The sequence below is a fragment of the Mus musculus genome, chromosome 8, assembly GCF_000001635.26.
Source record: "Mus musculus strain C57BL/6J chromosome 8, GRCm38.p6 C57BL/6J".
NCBI lineage: Eukaryota > Metazoa > Chordata > Mammalia > Rodentia > Muridae > Mus > Mus musculus.
In genome coordinates this window covers 89,992,371-90,003,023 of record NC_000074.6, presented here as the reverse complement: position 1 = coordinate 90,003,023, position 10,653 = coordinate 89,992,371, and the positions used below count along the sequence as shown (strand labels likewise).

The window sequence follows — 10,653 nt, the reverse complement described above, 5'->3', positions numbered from 1 at the left end:
ATAGCAGAACATGGTAAAAATTTCCACCTTTTAACTCCTCTGTTGGATTTACAACATTTCCCTCAAACCAGTTTTATGTGAACCCTTTCAGACCTTGTAAATGGAAGTCTGTGTTTGCATTCATTTATACCCCTGTGCTTTGAAATGAAAAATGTCTATCCTGAGTTACTAAATAAATTGCTATCTGTATTTTCTAGCCACCCCTCCCTTTTACCAAATGCATGTCTGCCTCGTTATGTTTTCTTCCTGGTGTGGGGTACCAAGCCTAGTACCTTTTGCATGACTAGCAATTTTGATACCACCAGCTTTAGTTTAGGTTCTTGTTTTTCTGGTTTTGGTGGGTTTTGTTGTTTTTGTTTTTGTTTTTTAATTCTGTGGTATTTTATAATATGGGTATACTTAAGTATATGGAAATGATTCCCTATTGGTGGATATTGAGGTTATTTCTAATTATCTGTTATGTCTAATTATTAATGTCTCAGTGGATGCTTTCATACTGTCATACATATATGAATTTATGTGAGATAGATTCCTAGAAATAGAATAATTAATTTTATTAGCGTGAGTATATGTGTGTACGAGTATGTGATTGTGGATTGTGTGAGTTTGTGTGAGTGTACATGTTTGTGTGTGTGTGAGTGTGTGTGTGATTGTGTATGTGTGAGTATGAGTGTGTGTATGTGTATATGAATGTGTGTGTGATTGTGTATGTGTGTGTGTGAATGTGTTTGTGATTGTGTGTGAATGTGTGTGATTGTGTGTGTGTGTGTGTGTGATTGTGTGTGTGTGTGTATGTGTGTGTAAAACCCATGCCACAGTGAGCAGGTAGACACCAGAGGACAACCTCAGATGCTGGCCCTCACCTTCCACCTTGTTTGAGACAAGGTCTCCAGCTCACCACTCAGTATAAGGATGTCTGGCTTGTGAGCTTCTGGGGGTGAGGGTGGGGGTGGAAGGCTGTTCTCTTGTTCCCACCAGCCACCACACAGTAGGAGATCTTGGGAGTTTCTTTTTCCCCACTTCCCACCACACAGTAGGAGCTCTGGGATTTCAGACACACCTGTCCTGTGAGCTAGGATCTGGAATCCTGTTGTTAGGATTGAGCACCAAACAATTAGCTCATTGATCTGGCTCCCAAAGCAGGATTGACAGATTTTATTAGCAATTGGTAAATTGACATCTTAAAAGGACTCTTTTCAGTTGCGTGTCAACTTGGAGGGACTTTCCATGATTTGAAGTAAACTTAAGAGTGAAAGCAAGGTTTCAGGTGTAGGCTCTCCCAGCCTATGTGCACCTTTGTCGTCGTTTGGCAGTTATCCCCTGACCCTGCAACTAGATCAACCTGAAGCAAACGGAATCTTACTTATGTAGACACTTGGTCTCCATGACCTTGTGTTTAGGTACTGAGTGATTCCTTAGACTGGGCTACCGTCCAGCCATGATCGGCCCTGATGGGAGAACACTTTTATCCCTCAATCTATAGAAGCTGAATTGGACTTACTGGGATTAGCCGGTACTGATGGACTTGTTCGGCTACTTTAATTATCCTTCCAATGAGAGCTTTTCCCCAGACTGGATTTTGAATCAGAATGAATGGCAGCTGGAGCGAGATCAGCTAAAGATCTCACGGAAAAGGTGCCCAGGAGCAAAAGCTCTAGCCTAAAATAGATAGAAAAGACTTAATTTTCTAAAAGAGAGGGCATTTTCTGAGGATTCACATTAAACAGGCAGAAAAAGAATTGTTTTAAATTGAAGAATTGTTTGTTCTAAAACCAGCCAGACTGTCCTGTACTGAAACTTGCTCCCATAAAAAGCCAAAAGTTAACAAAAGGATGAAAGCTGGGGAAATTGAGGGAATTTGAGAGCCGGGAAGACAAAGGCTGGACAAAATGGTCCTCACCAGCAACATGTCCTCTGCTGCTCTCTGGTGGCCATGTGCGGGAGTTAGGCGTAAAGCGGTCTTAAGTTCGTCTTCCCTAGCTGACCTGTAGTTTGTTCCTCCTACACCCAGCCTGTTCTCTCACAGAAGGCAGAAACAGTGCTGTTTCTGCCGCAATGATGTACACTAACAGTAGAGAGCGAAAACGGAAGGAAGCAGGAGTCATCTGCCACGTAATTCAAGGCAGTCTTTTATGTTCAGCACCAACTGTGCCATATTCTGCGCCCAGTACCGGAGGCGCAGGGCAGAATGAAACAGGACTGCAGCCTTAGAAGAGATCCCAATATAGACGGCAGTGCACAAATAATCGAGAGAGCCAACCGTATGAGCAGCAGTTGACAAGATGTAGGTTCTTGATAGCAATTCTCAAGTCAGATTGACATTGCTTGCTGAGAGCTTCCATTTGCTCCCAAATAGAAAAAACAACAAAAGAAAACAAAAACACCCCACATTCTTGTTTTAGAGTAGAAATGATGTTCTGGGGGAATGGATGTTTTCTTTCTTCCCTGACTCTGTTAAACACTGGATTTGGGACGCTGACATGGCACGCTATGACAGTTCAAAGTTGAAGCCTTGGTTTGAAGATGAAAGCCAAACTGTGTACATGAGTTTTTTTATTCCCCAGCAAAACACATTGCTCTGTGAACAGCAGCAGAATGCAAGGCTCTGTGGAGGCTGATGCCACACCACGTGCAGCAAGGTCAAAGATGGTCACCTGGCCTTTTCTGTGGGGATCACTAAGGGTGCAGGTTCCTCCCCTGAGTAATTCTAAGAAGCCCTCTGTATTCAGGGATACCTGGTGGAGCTAAGAATTCTTGCTCTTGATAAAGCTGTAGGGTTAAATTTATAGGAACTAATCCATTCTTTGTGTTAACCAAATAGCCATAGAGGGTTGATGTTGGTATAGAGCTCTCTTACCAGTGTGTAGACGTGCGTGTGTGTGTGTGTGTGTGTGTGTGTGTGTGTGTGTGTGTGTGTGTGTATGATGCAAGAACCTGCATCCCATCCATTCCGGGTTTTCTAAGGTAAGATGGCTCTTTTGTTCCTTTTCCTTGTGACTCACATGTTCAAAACTCCCCTAACATGTAAATGATAAAATGGCCACTCAGCCTATGATAACACCAGAAAAGAACACAAAGACCGAGCTGCTCTCTCGCTCTCTCTCTCTCTCTCTCTCTCTCTCTCTTTCTCTCTCTCTCTTTCTTTCTCTCTCTCTTTCTCTCTCTCTCTCTCTCTGTTTCTCTCCCCATCCCCAGGGTTATCAAGGAGATGGTAACATCCTGAAGCTGGTGACATATTGTCATGATAGAGAATGCGGCCATTAAAGAGGAAGGTGACCAATGGGACACTGTGAAGGCAATGATGCATGAACTCCTGGACCCAGCCATATTTGAACCATTACATATAGGCTTAATATTCCAGTTATGTGAACCAATCCATTTCTCTGTCTATTGCTCAAATCAACACACCCTGCGCATATCTTAAATAAGTTTAAATATCTTAAATAATCGACGGGGCTTATGTAGAGGTGGGTTTCTGTTCCCTACCTTCATGCAGCTGTAGGCTTGAGTGATTTCCATGGGTACCTGCTAGTCTGGCTATCATGCCTTGAGAATTATTGGCTTAGAAACCTTCTTGTACTTTCTCCTGCTTATTACCTAAACTAAGTGGCTTGATAGCAGAAGACATTTCCTCATGGGGGTGAGGGGATCTTGGGGAAATTACCGGAAGGGGCCCCATCATTTCGGGACCCATCTTAGTAGGTTTATTTTGTTTTATTTTTTTTTCTGCTCACATCCTACCCCCCTTTGTGGTTAGAGGCAAAGCCAATAGAGTAGGTGACAAATGATCCCGAGCAGCAGGACTAATGCGTGTTTTGTCAAAGACTTAAAACGCACGCATTGAGAAAATGCACATTTTTTTTCTTCACTCTGATCCAGTCTGTCAACAAAATGCTTTTCAGGAGAAACATCAAAGCCATTTCATCTGCAAATTTCATTTTTTCCCCCGGAATCCCTTAATCTACACTGTTGACAAAAATTTCTGTCAAGTGCCTCAAACCATTGTATTAACAAATCTCGTTTTGTCAATCATGATTTAGGCTGCTTGCAAATGCGTTTTGCAATATTCCACTCTATCCTGCAGGAAGAATAGCTCACAGTCAATGCCTCAATCTTAATACTGAAAGCGAATGAAGAAGGAAAGGAGAAGTGCTGCGGAGCCTGTTCGTTCAGCTTCTCCTTTGGATGTCCCCATGCGTTTCAAGTAAGGGTAGCGCGTCTGAAACCTTCCCTTAGCAATGTGCGGCTGGGGAGACTGAGGCCATGAGCTGCTGAAGGTACATGGTTCCCATTTAGTGTATTGTCTGTGAATACCAGCCTTGCTGTCTTTTCCTCTGAGACAACTCACTGTGCCTACCACTGGTGGCTCCCACACCCGTTTCTAATACCCTCCCTGATTATGAATTCAAGAGGATGGTGTGCGTGCACATATCAGTGTGTTTAGATTTCAGTGTATCTTTGCTTCAGCTATCACACCATGGTGCCGAAGATGGTCACCACTGTCTGTCCAGCTGCTCAGAGAATATCTAGGGGTTTCTGCTCAAAGAGGAAGCTATTTGGGGTGAGCTCAAGCTTGAGACATCTGTCTTCTGCTTGGCTTATCTCTGAACTCTTCATAGTGGGATGGCAGAGAGGGGATGTTGCAGGGGTCCCTAATAGCGCCTGACATATGAAGTTACTAAGTTTTCTTGGTGAGGGATGTCACTATGGCTACCAAATTATGATGGAGTAGACACTAGTTACTGCAGAAAACAGGTATGTTAGGTTTAAGTGTTAGGGAAATGTGAATCCTGACTCTCTCAAAATAGCTACTAGATTTGAGATGTCACTGTTTATTTTTGTCTCCGAGTGTCTCCTCATCAGCTTAATGATGCTAAGAGAAGAGTATTGGGCTTTTAGGAAGAGCCAGGGAGAGAAGCTTATAAGCTTGAGGTTAGAACGATGGTCAAGCACAGATAACATTGACGGCAAAGAGTACTGTTTCAGAAAATCCTGGCTACCTCGGAGGAGGTAGATTCTTCTGTGTTGTAAGCCAAAGAAGACTGGTGATGCAGTATGGGATTGTGCCTCAGATGGCTTCAACCCTGGCCTTCTATCTGGCCTAACCACGAATTCCTAGGGACCAGATAGGTAGTGTACCCTCAAAGGTTGATATGCTATGCACATGTGAGTTCTTCCTCAGCTTCTTGTGTAACGATTTGTGGGAACCCAAACAGGAAGAGGTGAGCACGCTAGAAGTCAGAAGGCTGGCCTTGAATAGCAGGCAGTAGGAGGCACTAGCAGGAAACAAGAGGGGTCCTTCTGAAGCCCAAGGGAGAAGGCTACACCAAGGCTAACTATTGTTTGATCCCCACCACCAAATCTTGCTTCCATTCAGTCTATCATATATGAAGAATGATTTTATCCTCAAGAAGGTTTAGATCCAGGCAGTGTCTAGGGACCCTGGTGACTGCCACTCTGGCATAGTGGCTCTGACTTCCATCTATAAGTCCCATGTTCAGTACTGTGACAGGGCCAGTGACTTCTGCATGCCACCATCCGTTCCTTCCTGCCTGCCTGAAGCCCTCCACAAACTTCTCTTCTGCCAGAAAAACTATCCCAGTCCCACCTCACTCTTCCCAAGGCCTTCATCGTCTCCACAGCCACCCAGATCCATGCTCTTCCCCATGACAAGTGATGTGCCACTATCGATAGGCTTCCTGGAGCTCTCAGCTCTGGGTTGTGCTGCCTACAGCTAAGGGAATCGAGACTGAGTACACAGTTAGAGAGAAACAAATCAATTATAATAGGTGACAAACAAACAAACTCTCTGGTCCCTAAGAAGCCAGAGCTAATGTATTGAGTTCACAAACAAGGTTCTCCTGGGGCTGGTGCTTTCTGGAGAATCACCCTCAGAATGGATGTCCCCAGACTCTGGAGGGAAAAAGACAGTGGGCAGCCCAAGGGTAGACAGAAAGACCAAAGTTGTAGCCTGTGGCCATAAGCTCTGCACATTCTATTGCACATAATTGGTTTTTCCCAGGAAACATTTGCACTAACCTTTGGCTTCTGGAAGCAAAGACAGGCCGACAGAATAAATGAGTCCGGTAGGCAGTGTGACAATCAGTACTTTGTAATCCCAACTGATGGATAATGCAGCCCCAGCCTGTTTATAGAAAGGGAGAATTGTGCAGCAGCCTCTTGGTTTATGGACCCTAATCAGCTAAGTGTAAACCTTAGTTTAGGTATGGCTGGATTCAAAATCTCAATACTGCAGAAGTGGCTTCCTGTTCTTCATCGTTTCTCTTTGTGGAACCCACTTTCAGATGGTTTAGCCTCATGGATGCAAAATGATGTTTCTGGTGCCCAACGTCGCAGCGCACTAGCTTCAATTCTGAGAGAACAGAATTCTTATTTCTCTCATTCCTAGAAACCTCCTGAGATTTAGTATGGCCAGGAACCCTTGAACTATCTGCTTAGCGATGAAGTAGGTACTGGCCTGAATTGAAGGAGCCTAGAAGGAGGAAGGTGAGGTAGGTTGGAGATGCAATTCAAAATAGAAACTGATGGCGGGGAAGGACTTCTTAGTCAGGGCTGGGTGGAAAAGACACAGACTGTTGTTTTAAGCTGAATATGATGGGATTTTCCATGAGAAGGGTCAAAGTCAGGTTCATCAATGACATCTAGAAAAGTCATCCAGAATTGATTCACACAAGGAAATCAGGAAGCCAGCAATTGAGATGTTCCACCATATCTAGACTCTTGGAACATCACTTTTATGTGATCTAAGGATCAAGAGTCTCCATCAGAGACACTGGCTCCAGAAAAATGGTGTCCTAGTTACTGCCATCTACAAAGTAAGTGCGGTCTTTTGTTAGACCCCTGATAATCCCACGAAACCCAAGAATCATTGTAGAAACACTAACCAACAAAATCATGCTCTCTGCCTCCCTGCCCATTCTAACCTGTGTGCCATACTGACGAAGCCTAGAACCTGGAGCCATGGGGAGTTTGAAAAGGAGAACATTCATCTTCATAGAGCTTAAAGGCTCTGGCCACTGGTATAAGGGTAGGACAGAAGTTGAATGGCTCCTTTCATGACTCCCATAAAGAGACAGGTAGAAACAGCAGAGATTCTAGCTGTACACAAGGGAGGTCTATATGTATGCTCAGTACTTCCTGGCACAAATTCATCTTACTAGAGCAAAGTTACAGAGACCCGTGTGGACAGGCATGCTGCCTTAGAGTCACCGTAAGTAATTAGCAAAGAAGTACATGGCTATGAGGATGGATGAACATAAGATTCGTGCAATACTGGGACAGAGGCCCTAGCAGCAAGCCATAGGATAAAGAGGAGTCTAAGAAGAAATGATAACTCCTGACTCTCTTGACTATACCCCCATGGAAGTTCCTGGTTCTGCAGACCCAAACCTAAAGCTGTCATTGTGTACTGAGAGTCAACGACACCCCTCTTCTCCTTATTGACATTGTTATAGTAGTGTTGTTTCCTGTATGCATGCCATGTATAAGCCTATTCAATGGAGGGTAATTGTTCATTCATTCAGCTAACACTTGATGTCTACTTACTATGTAGTGGGCCCAGTCCTTTGTAATCGTGTTATAACCAACTCACAAAGCAGACAAAATTCACACCCTTTTGGTTCTTACATCCTGATGGTGATTTATATTTCCTTGATGAGAGCAAGTTGAGGGCTTCTGGCCAGTGGCGACAGGTAGTATTGGAATTCTGGCATTATGGCAGCATGGCTGTTCCTTACCTAGCATATCATCTATGCTCCAGGGTTCCCTTGAGGGAAAGTTCCAGAGCAGGACCTTCTTCCCATCTTAATGGTAGGGGAGCTGAGCCTCTGGGCTGCTGGTTGCTGCAGCCTGGGTGACAGGAAAAGCATGGGACAAAGCTGGAGCTGGGTAGCTGTTTGGAGCCGCAATGAAATCTGTTCAGGTTAATGTTCTGCCCCAGGGCTCAGCGTGCTTTCCTCCTTGCATCGTAGGGAGGAGGGGGCCAGATTGCTGTTGCTAAAGGCCGACACTAAAGGGGAAGCTGCCTTAGACTCTGATTTCTATACATTATCACCTAATCTAATGTGAGGTACATGCAACTGTGAGACCCACTTAAGAGAGAGTAAGAAAAGTCACTTAAAAAATAGTCTTCCGAAGGTCACACAGCTTGAAAATTTGCGAGTAGAAGCTTGAGCCCTCTTTCCCAACCCATCGCCATGTGTAATTGTGAAGGAAAGGTCTTCTAATGCGAGAAGTATCTTGCTTTTTAAAGATGTGCTCATTTATGTAGAGACTTATTTATGTGTGTGTGTGTGCACATGCACATATTTGTCTGTGTGAAGGTATGTCACGTAAACATGAGAGAGCGCTCTTTTGTTGATGCACTGGGGTCAAAAAGAAGGCATTGCATGTCCTCTGTCTCAAGAGAGATTTGTTCTCCACTTGTTCCTGTGAAGCAGGGTCTTCCTTTGAATGCAGGTTTGTGTCATCAAGCCCCAGAAATCATCCTGTTTCGGCCTCTCTCAAAGTTCTAGTTTCCAGTAACACTAGGCTTGTTCCCTGTGTGTTGAGTCCACCTAGGCCTCATAATTTTGCATCAGATGCTCTTAGCTACCAAGCCATTTCTCTATCACAAACAGCTTACTTGTTATCTGTGCTGTCCTTAAACCAGTTCAGACCCACAGCCAGGCTTCTGGACATTACTGGACCCACAGTGTCATCCTTGCATGGGAACTTAAGTGATACCAAAGCAGAGAATGGTTCCTTGATCTGATGTCCTTGGGCTCCCTCACCACCAGCCTTTGCTGTTTTGCTTAAAGTTGATTCTTGGCTTGACTGACATTCTGGATATTTTCAGTATTACTGGAGGATAGATTTTTTTCAAGCAATACTTTCTGTTGTAAATAACTTGACACATTTCCTTTTGCATTAAAAGGGGAAAAACATCTTGTGCCACTTAAATTCAGCCATTTCATATCAACATTGGAGACTGACCCAGTAGGTGACTTCCAGAGGCCTCCTCTTATCTGGCAGAGATGTTAAGTGCAGAGCTTTCTCAGGCTGGGCACTGGCAGCATGAGAGGACAGGTCATTTTTAGCTGTGAGATTGTTCTGTGCATTGTAGACATGTGGCGTCATCCTTGGCCCGGTTCCACCAAATGCCAGTTCTAGACATCGAGCTGGCCTCATTTTACACTTCAGCACCAGATGCCAGGCACTTGAACTCAAGCTTACTACAAAGGAAGCTGGGAAATGTACATCGCCAGTTTTGGGCCCTCAAATGGAAACATCTAGAATTATTGCTGAAGATTCATAGCTCATAGTGGAGTAGAGAACTGGCCCTTGTCTGTAATGCTATGTCTAAGAAATCAGGAGTTAGGGAGACCTGAGTGGACCTGGAGAATTTGTTGATTTCTTAGAGACCAGATGTCCAATGGGCCAGGCAGTGGTATCACCTCATTCAGATGTCAAAACTGAAGTTACATGAAAAATGAACAACTGCTATTGCTCTTTAATATCCTTTCTCTCTTCTTCTTGGACACACGAAGCAGTCTACAGTTCCAAGATTGGAATAAGTCTACAGTTCTTATTTCAAGGGATTGCAATAAGACAGGATTCAGCTGCCTGTAATCCTACAATGGCATATGAATGTACTTGATGAGTACCAGGCCCACATGATTCTCTTACAGGCAAACCTACCTCTGTGATATTCCCATGCCTGGATCTATTGCCGAGGTCTCTGATGCTCCAAGAGAAGGACAAGATAACCTAAAAAGTCAAGCAACTTGTGCCTTGATGTGGCTACAGAGAGTACAGCCATGTCATGTCAACATCGGGGACTTTGCCTGCCTCTGCTGACTATGGACTCTATATCAGGGAAGCAGCTCTGATTGTGGAAAGCTATTGAAAAAAATGTAGAAGTGGATCTGTTAAAGCAGCTAGCAAACCCTGATTTCTATCTGTACAGAACAATAGATGTAGCCTTTGGTAAATATCAATAGATGTTAGAGAATTCTATTGAAAGGAACAATGGGTTTTTGAATTTGACAGACAGCTGGAGACTAGTGAGGGGAGGGAGCAGGAGTTAAACGGATTGATGTACATCACTATGTGTCTTTCACCAAGTCATGACACTTGATGGATGGATCAGCATTGGCTAATGCCATACTTCCAAGAGTAATATCATGATCTCTGTGGAGCATCTTTAAAACTAGAAGCCCTGTCTCCTCCCAGGGCATGGATCTGACTCATCTAAGAAGAAACTGTAGTGTTCTTCTCAGAAGGACGCAGTAATGAGATCCAAGTAAAAACCATTATGTAAGGGATCTGAGAAAGCCTTGCAGGTTCTCAGATTCACTCCTTACCAATGTGAGAAAATGATCTTTCTGAAGAGATGCACGTGAATACTGTTCATTGAAAAAAGGTAAATCTTCTTCCAAGAGTTCATAGGGGTAAAATGAAAGCAGAGATGGAGTCCCAGAGAAAGGATCTACTAACCATGTTTTCTTTCTGTTCTCTCTGCCATAATTTTGTCTTCTCTAATATTTAAGATACTTATAATATTGGGCTTTCAGAAGACCATAAATATGCTGTACTGCCTAGTTTTGTGTCAACTTGACACAGGCTGGAGTTATCTTAGAGAAAGGAGCTTCC

The 10,653-nt window shown here is 43.9% G+C and overlaps 1 annotated feature.

Moving 5' to 3' along the window:
• Window positions 7,574-10,341: an enhancer, noted in NCBI's record as "VISTA enhancer mm1385". NCBI's record gives its function as "enhancer in: heart[3/5]" and the evidence as "EXISTENCE:transgenic organism evidence [ECO:0001131][PMID:17130149]".